The 13,821-nt window shown below is 44.0% G+C and overlaps 1 protein-coding gene across 1 annotated transcript in view; it reads left to right on the top strand.

The window, feature by feature from the left end:
- Positions 1-13,821, top strand: part of LOC108573539 (disks large homolog 4) — a 309,458-nt gene that overhangs the window by 276,965 nt on the left and 18,672 nt on the right. The gene's annotated exons all lie outside the window — the stretch shown is intronic.

The following is a 13,821-nucleotide window of genomic DNA, read 5'->3' on the forward strand; positions in this document are numbered from 1 at the left end:
CGGATTATGTTGAGTATTTCGAATTTCGAATACACCGAATATACTCGGATATTCGTATAACAGCCTTTTACACCCTACTATTCATACTCCTTGACACGTTGATATTATTTCACATACGAGTGTACGTAAGTTCGTGTATGAACCGACGGTAGACGTAGTCTGACGTCGACGGTGGGCTTCCTTTAAACACAACGTCCAACGCCGGTTACCTTGCCCGATGACGAGGCGAGAGACCCGGCAACGCGAGCCTTCGATCGCCTCGAAGGTAGAAAGTACGATGGAACGAGACGAAGGCTGTTTGTCGACTACTTGCACACGCAGTCTCGTCGTGGTAACAGAATCGACCGGTGTTACGATCGCGTCGCGGCGCCTTCTTTTCTTTCTCTCGAACACCTAAAAAAAAAAAAAGAAAAGGAGAAAAATTCACAAGACGCCACGAGAAATCCGTTCGTGTCGTCTCGCGTGTGCTGCACTCGCGTCGCTTTCACACACTTACTGGAACCTGGTGTGCGGTCGTTAATCGTGATTTTAACGCTTCTAACGGTGTTACAGCGACGCGTGTTTAATCGAGTGTGAAGATAATTCATGGGTAAAAATCGCGGCCACGAGAGCAGCAACGTCAATGTTCCTACGTTTTTCTGGAAGAACGTGTTTTCTGATAGTATGCATAAATTTGTTCTTCTTTTTTTCATCTTTTCACCTTGTTGGTTTCTCCGGGGGGATTGTTTAAAACGAAGTTTCTTTCGGTCGTTTCGATAGCTCTGTTAGACGGTTCGAAATTGTTTCGCGCAGAAGTAGAAGCGAAGATATTCTGTTTGTTGTACGTAGTTCTCGAGTAGGAAGGAATATTGCGAGTTATTCGAGTTCCCATCGTGGAAAGTTCGAATTCAATTTGCATCGAGCCCCGGCGAACGATTCTTCTACGTACGAAAACCGTTTCCACGTAATCGCGAAGGGTCGGTGTGCGTCGTTTAGGAAATACTCCTCGAACGTAGTTCAGTTTTATCTCTGTTCGTACGCGGCGATCGTTTTCCTCTTTATCGGGGACAGGAAAAAATTTGAAAGGCGTAGCAATATCTCATCGCGACCTCGCTTTTCTCATTAATTTAACGATGCACCTGCATCATGCAGCTGTACTTTGTACACTTTATTTCAGATAATTACCTAATTATATAGCCACTGAAATTACCATGTTAAACACTTTTAACCAAACGATAAGAGAACCTCTTTGAACTCGTCGAGTACTTGTTCGAATACGTAAAATACACCGAGAAACTTCCACCGTGTATACTACAGCTTCTCAGAGCGGAGTCATTCTTCGAATTCTCCAGCGACAGAAACGTATCGAAATCCAATCGATGACGCAACGGTAGATTAGTAAATTTTCCGGCTCGTTAGAGTGCTCGGTTGGCGGTCGTAAAAATTGCAGGAAACAAGCGCACATTCCATCGCGTGCAGGCGTAACAAAGCTCGTTACTGTTCTTCATGTCTCGCGTCCTGTTGTCTACAGTTTTCGCTACAAGCTCGAAAACGAGATCACGGTTGGAAGATTACGCGGATTAGGCGCGAGGCGGAAGCTGCGTTGGAAAGATTTCGGGGATCGTGATCGCGGTGCAAAACTCGCGGCTGTGTTTCTCATTTATTTTCGTTCCGCTCGGTCGCGAGAAATTCCCGTTTTTCGGCCAGATGCGAACGGTGTATCGCTTTTAATCCGCCATTTCGCGGGAATTGTCTTGGCCGTTATTTAACGCGGTCGTTTCACGGGGTTTCTCTTCAACTCGAAAATGTTGCAAAATTTAGTCGTTGCAATTTCTTCTTTACTTTTTTTATTGGGAAATTAAAGAGCTGTGATAGTAACGAGCTCGTGCAACGCGAAACGAGCAACTTTCGTAAGTGAACGGCGTTCGGTTCTTCGCGTTTGTTTCCTATCTCACAGATAAGAACGTTGAAAAAAATCGGCTGCGATAATTATAGTGATTGCGGATGAAATTCCGGGAAGATGTGAAATTTTAAGGAGTTGTGATTATCGAAATGGAATGGAAGGGGTGGAGGTATTTTGAAAAATGATTTGATCGTTTCGCTGGTAATGCGGAAAAGGTTTATTAGCGATATAGTAGCCCCAGAGTAGAAACTCCGAGCCAAATTCCATTCACGCATCGACCGCGATCTCGCGACCGCTGAGCGTTCTGTCGCGCGGCGCAACGAGAACGAGATCATGACGGATTTCTACTCTTTCCACAGTTTTCTCCTTGAAATTACGCCGGCCAACTCTTCCCCGGGGTTTCGTACGTCTAATGGTCTCGTTAGTGCGCGATTCGCGGCGGGCAGTCACCGGAGGCGGGGCCGCCGTATCTCGTGCCGCTATTATACGCTCCGCGAAATTTCAAATGACGCGCCGGGTCTCTCTTTCTCTCGTTTTCTCTGCCTTTCGTTTCTCTCCCTTTCTCGTTTCTCTCATCTCTCGTGTCACTCTCTCTGTCTCTCACTTCTCTTTCTCGTTAATTTCTCTCTCTCATCTCTCGTGTCACTCTCTCTTTCTCGTTAATTTCTCTCTCGTTTCTCGCTCGTTTCTCGCTCTGCTCTTCTATGTCACCCGCTCGCTCGCTCGCTCGCTCCGGCGTTCATCCACCCGCGGACCGTGAAAACTGTCTGCCGCGTTATCAATTATTGCGCGGGAGCGAAAAGCCGGCGCAAACGTGTGGCGCTCGCGGCCCGCCGTGAATTATTGACGGGCCCTCGAGCATGACAGAGCTTCTTCGCGTTTCTTTTCCCTCCGCGCCAGTGTTACGCTCCCGTACACTTTCGCTCTCATCGACAGCTGGCGGGATTCACATCGCCGGGGAAAACTTTCGCGTCTCATCGCGCGAGCCAAGCGTAGCAACCGTTCGTTTAGGTGAACCGCAAACGTGAACTGGTTCGAATAAGTCTGGTTAATTGCGCAATATTCTCTTACCTTATCAGAAAATAAGTAGAATCTAGACTCAGTCTTTGAACCTTCGCACAAAATTTGTAACTTTACCATAGTTTATTGAATTATTTCAATTTAACTCTTCTTTACACGCGTTGAAGTCTCCGTGTTCCCACGTCCGCCTTTTCCTCACAAACGGTAATAAAAAACCAGTACTTAGCGTCATAATTTTCTGTTACTTCGACACATGCCATCATATTAACCCTTTCGCGATTAGCACCGGTTATATCCGGCATCCACTAAAATGCTTCACACTGGCTCGCGCCTCAGCAACTCGAAGTGAAGATTTATTTTAAAATACAGAACAAGGCCTCAACAACATTCCCTTTATCCGATACATCCTTAAATCCCTCCGCTGTTCCAACGAAATCCTCTAAGATTTTACACGGACACGCTGGGAGCTCGAAAAACACGAGACACTCATGGTGTGCACTAATGGCACGACGACCCGTCCGTTAGCGGCCTACTGGTGCCTAGTTCCGCCGTCGCGGAAGGGTTAACGATAAACAAAGTAGTAAAATAAATCTAGAAATAAACAGGTGAACCTTGCGAAGTGCGAAGATAAACGTATAACCGAGGGTTAAAATTTTTTCTTTCACCGTCGAAAACGACGCTTTAGCTATCTATTCTAAACAGTCTTATCAGCTTGACTCTCATCGGCAAATGTAACGAGATATTTTTTATCACAATAAAGGCTCCCTACGTATTCAGGTACTTGGTTCTGGAAAATTCCCAAATAAAATTCAGACACTTGCAGGAACTGGTATGATACATATGGACATCTTCTGGAGAATATATCCAGTGTTGTTCTAGAATTCGTTTCCCAAAGGTTTTACGCTGCGTTCCAACATGTTCAATTAGTTCTGGCGGCCTTTTTACCGGATCCCCGAGGACCGTGCCAGGTCAGGTCATAAATTACCACCGACAAATGTCACATCCCACACTGCTGGTAATTACCTAGCCCAACCATAATTCATGCCGCTGTTGAACAATGATTTGTAGATACTTCTGTCGCTCTTGCATTGCAAACAAGGAGCTCAGTTCGCGATGAGAAGCAGCCTAAATTCTCGATGCTACTTAAAATCGATCGGGTTAAATCTAACCAACACAGAATTACAATTCAATCCAATAAACAGCATCCGTCAAACTGTCATTGATGTCACTCTTCGTTTAACATCTCCGCTTTGCTCTGCTGTATTAATTTGTGTCGGATTACGTACTGTGTATATGCTACAAGTGTCAGATCACTTTAGAGCTCGTTATCGACCATTTGTTTTTACTGGATGCGTGGTAATTGACTGGTGTCGCGGTGAAATTCATCGTGTCGAGTAAAAGGTTAGTTCCTTTGCTCCAGTTTTTCGACAGTGATCTGCTCTGGAATATGTGAATAATTTTGACAGAAGGTTTCATATGGAGTTGTCGCAGTTTAATCGGAAAAATGAATATCTAAGCAAAAGCACTTGTGAATCTTTCAAAGTTAATTTTGACAATTTTTCAAATTTATGAACGAACAAGAAATAGCGAAATTAAGGTTCTTCTCTCTAATAGACTTTGAAAAGGGGCTCGATCACCATTTGTGAATCTCCCAAAGACCACTCGGTAGAAAAAGGAACGCTCTTTGATCATTTTTCAAATTTAACGAATGAACAATAATCAGTGAAATCACATTTCAACCATAAAAATTAAAATCACCATTTGTCAGTCTTCCAAAGTCAACTTACTCGTCTAAGGGATTCGAAGATAATTTGTACGTACCAGGGACGCTCTTTGATAATTTCTCAAATTTTACGAACGAACAATAATCGGTACAATCACATTTCAACTAGAAAAATTGCAATCACCATTTGTAAATCTTCCAAAGACAACTTGCACGGTGAAATTAAGGTTCTCCTCTCTGAAACCGTAACGAGACCACTTCCGTCGGTTTACCACAGAACGCGGCTGAAAACTGCATAATCAACGTGAAACTAATCCCATAAATTTGTAAACGAGTTGCATTGATCTCTGCCTACGTTATAACCAGCTGGGCGTACACGCCTTCGCGTATAACCTTCGCGGAGGAAAATTACTTGGGAGAGTCTCTCCTTCTGTCTCTTCTTTCCCTTCCTTTCCCGCTCTTTTTCAACCACGCGCAAACGCTTTCCCGCTTGATTCGAAAGCGAAGCGCTCTCTCGCTTGTATTCGCCGATTACACGAGAAATTAATATTAATCCTGTCAAGCGGGGCTCGTTAACTGGTACGCGAATTTTTCGCTTGTTCGTCAGACCTTTGACGCTCGCGGTGAAAATATGAAGGAGAGTCATTGAAACGTGTGGGAATGGGAATTGTCTGGTGATACTTTCTATTTGTTACACGAAGACCCCCTGTGGTCTCCTTGATCCTTTCGATAAAATTATTAATAGTCAGCTAAAGGTAGCAATAACAGTACTTAAATCTTGATTTCTCTCTCTCTGTGTATCGATACAAGCGTACAAACGTTCGATGGTATAATTGAGATGGAGGAAAGAGATTGTAAAGAAGAAATATCAAGGTATCGATTATTATTGTAGCAAGTTTTGCCCATCGACAGCCTTCGAAAACGTTCACCAACACTCCAACCACTCAAGGTTGCTTCTTCAACTACGTGTTTCGATCAAGTGACATCGAAGACCTTTCGTCAATTTCATATTCTGTCCTTCTTGTGTTTTTACTATTCATTTTTTATGGTACCAGTAAAGTGTGAAATTCGAAATTTTCAGTGAACTATGATGAACTTCGAAAGTAGAATTTGTAACATCTGACCTTTGACCAATTTCGTATTCTGTCTCCTTTTTGTGCAATTCATTTTCTGTCTAAAATTCACGCTTTAACTTTGAAAATAGAATTTTTTATTTTTCATCTAATTTCTATGGTGGATTTGTTGCTTGGCAATTTCTCTCGAGGTAATTTTGTCTGAGAAAATAGAATTTTTAATACCTAACCTCTGACCAATTTCATATTCTGTCCTTTTCTTTTTTTAAATTCATTTCCTGTCCAAAATTCGCACGTTGACTTTGAAAATAAAATTTCTTATTTTTCGCCTAATCTCTGTGTAGTTTTTCTTTGGCAATTTCTCTCAAAGTAACTTTGTCAGCATTGTTTCAATTAACACGTTCGTCGCCACGTCACCCATATCTGGGTGACGGGTATGCTTCCGCGGGGGCCCCAGATATGGGTGACGTTCTTCTTCGTCAAGTTAAATAGGATTTTACAAGTAATTTCATTATACTACGTAGCATGGTATTCGTTAAAACAGTTCAAACACATTTGTGGTGATTTTCGACAATTGGGACAATGTGTTGCAGTCTTTTTTACATTTTTTCTCGCTTCCTGGCGTTCGAGAGTTTGTCTCTTCTTCTGGTAACATAGAACGAAAATTCCAGCTAATCGCTCCGTTTACGTTCTTGCGCTCCGACTGTTTGGGCCCCGCGAGAAACTCGACCGATTCACGCGTTAAAACAGCAACGCTTCACCTAAACCCACGAACACTTCCAGACTCGTCCACTTCAAACATCGCCCGGAAATTACTCTCCAACCTCCCCCGCATTAACACCCGATCTGCGCTTAGCTCCGACCCCCATCTCCGATTCGTCACAATTAATTCCCCCTTGGAGACCTCGAGAAACTCCCAGCGGCGCCCTCGAAACAGATAAATAACCTGAAAAAGGGAATAGCGGGACGTGATAGATTACAATAACCTCGAGCAAAGAGACAAAGAGAGCGGCAGGGAACGCTTGGCTAGGTTAACGTGGGTGGAGATCGGTCGCGTGACGCATAGGAAAGTCGTTGCAGAGAAGGAACGAGGGCCGTCGCGAGACGTGTGCTCGTCTCTACCAAGTGTGTGGGACCCTCTGGCACGCCGGAGAGAAGGGAGAAAGAGCCGGAGAGTCGTATCTGTCATTCGAGGAAGAACCGACGCGCCGCGAAGGTCCTTGGGAACGGATCGGGACTGCTTGGCTCCTCCGCGAAACGATTTCCTTGACCGAGTGGTCGGTTCGCGAAAAATTCGAGCGCGTGTGTGTTACGACACGGCAGGAAAGCGGCCACGTGATAATTCGTGAAAGCGAGATCCCGAGACCGCCTTTCTTAGGCCAACCACCGCCGGTGGGCTAAGTCGGCACTCGAGTCGACGTTGCATGGCGAGAGGATCGGTTTGTGTGGCAGATCGTGTGATTCGATTGTTCGCCAATTTTTTCGAGGATCTTGGGAAAAAGTGAACGTGTTGCTCCTCTTTTGGTTGTGTCGAAGGTAGAAGATCGTGTTTAGTGAGAAATTGAGTATAAAGAGGAGAATTGGCGAAGTCTGTGGAAGAGAGAATTTATTGGTTGTATTACATTGCTGTGCTTTAGAGTGGATTTTAGGGTGTTCGATTTAGGGAACGAAGTTGAGCAATCGTTCGTCCTTTGCCACTTCGAATTTGGCGATCGATTTCACTCCGGGGCCTTGGAAGCTATAGAGGATTCGTTAATTAGCATTCGATGGTTCAATTATTACACCGGACTGTTCGTGACGTGAAATTTTCCGGTAATTTTCCAAATGGAAATAAAACCGCGTGAATAAGACATGGAATTTCGAGCGAAACTGTCGATTAACCAGACAGAGTCTGGCTCGTTGGTAATTCATGCTTAGAGCACTTCTCCCGCGATTATCCGCAGCGCGCGGCTTAATACAGGCGGAACGGCGGAAAAACAGCGGCGCGAAATTCCGTCGAAATTTACGGGACGCCTGTCGCATTTGCTTTTCCAATTTGTTCGACGAGGAAACGTTACCCGCTTTTCGCTTCGACGCCAGAAGTATCGCCTTTGGTCGTTTTGCAATTCGGATTTTCCCGCTTTTGCATTCTGTTTGCGCAATTTCTACGGTTCGTACCGCACACACACACGCGCGCACGCAGAGCTTTCGACGCGTTAAAAACGATTTTTCCTCGTCTCTCTGGTTTTCCTTGCGCGAACCGTGCCGCGGCAGAAATTTACAACGAATCGAACGAATCGTCAATCGTCTCTGACCGCCTTTTGTTTAAACGTCGCCGTGAGCTTCCCGATACTCTTGTTTGCGGACGTAATAAAACACGAACCGCGTTTCACGTGCCGTCTATGTGGCTCGAAATTCTTCTCGACGTTTCTGCACGTCTATTCCGCTTGCGAAACAGCTTAATGGCTCAGTTTCGTTATAAATATTTCATTCGGAGAGTGTTTCCGATCCGTTCGATCCAAATCTGACGATAGAAGTCTGTTTGATGAAAGAAACTGCGGAATTGAAGCTGATTAGAAGAGGAAAGAAGCTTTTTTTCTTTGATAATGCGAATTTGCGACGATTAGAAGATGCTGGTTGTTTCACACATTCACTGTTGAGCGAATTTTGACACAAGATTGTGTTACATATAAAAAAGTAAGTAGATGAATAGGATACTGAAGTGAATTATAGTGTCGAACTGCACGAAATACGTGACAGTCTAATTTCACCGGTGACCATAACGGCGGTGAATGTGTAAAAATCGAAAAAGGGAACGTTAACGTGATCGACACACTTTCAATCTCAATCGCAATCTTCTTCCCCGAAACAGCCGCTTGGAATTCCATTCGCGCGGTCAATTAATCGTCGTAACGGATCGTGCATCGAAAACCGCTATCGGCGAGTCGCGGGACAACCAGCGATATCCGCGTCCACAAACGTTTTAATCTCCGCCATAAAATTACTTCCTTCTGCCGCTCTTCGTTGCACAAAGGAGACACGGATAATTTCAATTTTCAGCTCGCCTCTCTGTCTTAACCGCTGTTACCTCGTCGCGCAAACAAACGCCGCCGTCGCTATAAAACAATATTAAAAAACAAGAAAAAAGTGTCTCTCCCATCCAAGTGTTCTCCCGTAGAGGGTCGATCAACGATTCAACAATCTGTGCCGCGTGAGATCTGATTTGCTCGAACAAGCGGGGATCGACGAACCCCGATTCGTCAAATATTTGGACTATCGAAGTCCCGCGAGTAGACAGCCGGCTCGCGTGTTTCACGTGGTGTTGACCCCATAAACAGGCTCGGTGTGGCTGCCAACTAAAAATACCCATTCCGGACGAACCAGTTCGCTGGAGGAAAAGAACGCGTTTGGAAGCGTGACTGAGAGAGGGCTGTGGAACCGGAGGTGGTGGCACGAGCTCTGGCAGGAACTGCTACGAGCTCCGGAGAGGAAGAGAGAAGGATCTGCGAAGAGGAGGAGACGGTAGAGGACGTTCGTAGCAAATAGGAAAACTGCATAGCGGCGAGACGCTTAAGGAGGATTTAATGAAACGGTATAAATCGATCAATTAAAGAGGGGCCACGCGCGTCCGCGGCGATTAGTCGGCCAGAAGAGAGGCTGCCGGTGGTCTCGCGCGAGAGATTTACGATCGACCGGTGACCACTCTCGACTGAAAAGTTGAACGAATCGCCGACAGCGAGCTGTGTTTACCTGTAATTGCTTTCTCCTCTTACCAATCGTGTCCCGTTTCGACATTTTGTGCTAATCGTCGAGTCGCGTCGATGAGAAGACGAAATTCTTCTTCCGCGCGGATTAGAAACTTGCAACGGACGGATGATCGTTCTGTGAATCATGGATCAGTGGTGTGATTGGTGAGAAATTTCACGAAGATCCTGGAATTATGACGAGGAACAGGCAACAGATCTTCCCGCTGCGTCCCTTTGCCACTTTGGGACGCAGAATTCTCAGGGATAAGTTATACAGAAGGTACGTTTTGGCCTATATTTGAACCGTTCTTCTGATCTTGATCGTGTACGAAACGTGGGTTTTTATCGGAGAAGAATCGGAACGAAACGATTTCCGCGATCTAGAAGGGACACGTTACGAACCGGCATCTTTGCGGCGGTGTAATTGCTCGCGATGCGACCACGTTTTCTTGTCGCGCCGGCGGAACAGTCGTTAAAGCTATCCTACACGTGTCACGTGCTTTTTGCAAAGGCAGATCGACGTTCCTGGAAAGCCGCGACAACTTGAGAAATCACGATTTCAGGATGAATTCTGGGTCGTTGCTCGATACCATTGGACGATTAGGTTTTGCGTCCTCGACCGGAAGCGTCCACTTTTTTCACTCGATAGGAAATGTTACTTTAATTCCGACGTTTTTAACTTCGCGCTGATCGTTGCAGCTTACGAGTTGTAGAATTTAAAAATATATCTTCGTTTCACGTTTCAAGCTTGAAACTGAATTTTTGACGCCCATTTGCTTCCGCTGTAGGCGCACTGTTCACCTCAACACTTAAAGCGCCGCAATGTTTACGAATTTTGTAGAAACGTGCATTTTTGCAAAATAAAATTAAGTAAATCTTGTAAAACAGAAAATTTCTATTCGAAAATTTTGATATAGTGCTTATCGCAGGCACAGCGGCGATTTTTAATATAAACATTCCACTTGCTGTTCAAGAGATATAACTATTTTTTCTGCACGAACATGAAAACGCATTTAGGCGGGCCCGGCGCTGAAAGTGTTAATTTCATTCTAAATTTCATCCTTTCCGCGTTTTCGCCTTAATTTAACACCAGGTTTACGGAAATTTCTTATATACCTATCTCTACGGACACGCGTCAAATTGACGAGTGAACGAAACCGCACATTTTCTTTAAGAAACAACTTATTATACGCTATCAACTTATAAATGAAACTATGTGATATTGTATATTTATATAGAATTTATAACAAGCACAAGTGGTAGGAGAGAAATGTAAACGATTTCTGTAATTCTCCTTGTGAAACTCGAAATGCGTGAAAATGACGCGTCCCGTAAACCTAGCGTTAATCAGACTAATTTTCAACGTTCCATTCGAATCGTTGTGTTCGAATATTTAAACAAACTAAGCCAGATTTCCGTCTACTTCGTTTCGTTCCGAATTAATTGAATCTTCTTGCGCGCACCGCGATTCCAACACAGTTTCGCAAAGATTAACCGCGTTTCCCGCACACGTGCGACGTAATGGCGTTCTCGAGATTCCGAAGGAAACCAGGTGAAATTGTCCTTCGCTGTCGCGAAATAATTGCAGAAGATTTCGCGCGAGGATCTGTAACGATCTAAGGATCTCGACGCGAAGGAGATTCGCCGCTAATAATACTTCTCCTTTCACGGGCAACCGTTTAACCCAGATACCGAGGATAGAAGTCTCTGTCGGTTAGAATTGCACGCGTGTCTCGCCGTGGAAATTCTCTCGTCTCGAATCGAACGATTTTAACCCTTTCGCTACGGCAGATTTCAATGTGTAACGTGGATGACTGACCGTCAATTTTCAACCACGGCCGCAAAATTTCTTATTTTCACCGTGTCGTTTCAAAATTAGGGTTAAAGGGCCAACAGTTGGTGTTCCATCGACGTTTCGTTCGACGTTTATTTGGGTTATCTAATTATCGCGTATTACGTTCAGTCGAATCAAACAGATTTCGCTTTATTCCTCCCCGGACGCGACGATACTCGACGATACCGAAAGCACTTGCCACAGCTTTTCACCCGCTGGAAAACAGAGCTGAGTCTCGAATATCTAAATTCGTCCAAACTCCGCCAACTTGACCCTCTTTTCTCCGATGACATACCGCAAGAGCTAGGTATTGCAATAAGCGAACGTCAATGCGGCGCTTTCGTAAAATCGAAATTACGCAACCGTTGCAAAGTAGGAAGTCTGCGTTGACTTAATCGTAATCGACGATTATTAAGCGTAATAAGGAAACGCTGAAAGGGGGAAAGTCGACGAAATCGAAGAGTACAATTTTCAGCTATTTATTTCACGTCCGAAGGAAATTGAAAAATACGAAACCTCTCCTCTATCGGAGAAAAATATTTTTCGTCGAAGAGAGAATTTCTCATTGGATTTGTGCACGTTCTCTTGGAAGTGAGGCTTTGCTTGGCCCAGGTCAGGCGTAAGGATCTCCCCCGGCTCGTAGGAGGACGGAAAGATGTGGGAATCGGGTCCCCTAATCTCGTTTAAGGTCACGGTCGTGATTTTATGGGATTCGAGACACACCGTTCCGGATCGACGAACCCGGTACTTACGACATCGGTGACCATGAAAAGGAGTCTTTTATTCCGAGATCTTTCAACCGGAAAATGCCTGCATTCACGAGCGTAAGGCTCGTAAAACAGTCCGATTCGGAGTGAGACTGTATTCTCGCAGCGAAGGAAATGATTGCGAAGTTTTGTTACGATAAAGAGACGTCAAACTTTTGACGTGTTCTCGAAATTCTTACATTTGTACTCCGTTGTTTCTTTGTGAACGGAAACTTCTATGGTACACGAATAATGATAATAATGTCGTGGAATAGTTACAAAGGATACGTTCTGATTCGTTTAATCCTTGACAAAGAGGATCCACGAGAACGGCGGTACGGTTGGACAGGAGAGAGAGGAAGGTCTGTTATAAACATAGAAGGGAGAAACTGGAAGAAATACGTGAGTCATCTTAGTCGAGAAAACAGCTCGAATGGTGTGCAAAGCCCAGGACGAGGGTAGACAAGAGGGGATTTTAGGTTGGATTTTAGGGGCGTTACTTCCATCAACGATCCAGCGCGGATAAAAACAGCTCGATTTATGTTCCCCGTTTCTTACTTCTCCATCTGTCTCTCACCCTCGTTTCATTTATCCTACCTTATACACACGTTTCGTACGAGAGAGAGAGAGAGAGAGAAAATTGTACGTGTACAACGTTGTCTCTTTAAATTCTGCACACTTGAACGAAATCAAATTTTATTACGTACGATATTTAACGTTTCACGTGTGATTTAAATTGGAGAAGTGTAATTTTTTTCCACGTTTATAGACCAGTTATTTCGCAGCGAGTATCGAATATCTTTGCGCGCGATATTCGTTTGATTACGCCTTTTCTTTTTATGTCTTTCCGATGGAAAAGCCATGGGTAAACGAAACGGGAAATTGTGTCCTGTATTTTAATTCACTTACGCTTGTTGCCTATCGCTACAGAGTCAGTCGCAATTAGAGTTTATTAGAGTAGCTTTCTGTTTGCCGCAGAAAAATATCATGCGAGTCTCTTGGTAGCGTTTCGGTAAAAATATTGATTTACCTATCGATCCTTTCTGCCTTTGCCATATTTTCAACTAATTCCTCCATGTGCATGCGTATGTTTCACTTCCTTTTTTTTTCTTTATTTGGATTGCTTCAGCGAAGTTTTTAATTAAATCTACCATTGATATTCGAATGTTTCTTTGTTTATTTCGTTGGAAGTTATTTCACCGACATTTGCACGTTTCTTTTGGAAACCTCGAGTACGATAAATTGTTCGTATTTTTTTAAACGGAATATTGCTTTTAAAGTAGAAAACTAGAGTAGGTAAGTTGAAATGGTGATTGAAGTGATTTACATGGAATGAGGAAGGATTCTTAGTAGACAAGATTCGCACCCAACGATCGCCAAAGTATTTCGTCGGCGAAGTTCGAGATGCACACCTCGTAATCCTATTAAAGTCTCGAAACTGGCACGGAACTCGAATTTTCGGGTCTATTTCCATCTTCTGGCTGGCAGGCGTCTTCCGTAGTTTGTCGCGCAAAACGTGATCGAATTATTTCCGTGGCTCGTCGACGAAAAATAAAGTGATTCGCAGCTGTTTGGGAATGTGAAACTGTCCTTCGAAAAATCCGGAGATTCGTTGAGATTGGGCGGCTAGCAGGTCGCCTTTTTGTTGCTGTTGGCGCCTGCAATTTCGGAGATTTCAAGGTTTCAAGATTTCAAGATTCGAAGATTTCAAGATTTCAAGATTCGAAGATTTCAATATTTGAAAATTTGAAACTTTAAAGGTTTCAAGATTTAAAAATTTGAAACTTTAAAGATTTCAAGATTTAAAAATTTGAAACT

The sequence above is a fragment of the Habropoda laboriosa genome, unplaced genomic scaffold, assembly GCF_001263275.1.
Source record: "Habropoda laboriosa isolate 0110345459 unplaced genomic scaffold, ASM126327v1 scaffold148, whole genome shotgun sequence".
Classification (NCBI taxonomy): domain Eukaryota; kingdom Metazoa; phylum Arthropoda; class Insecta; order Hymenoptera; family Apidae; genus Habropoda; species Habropoda laboriosa.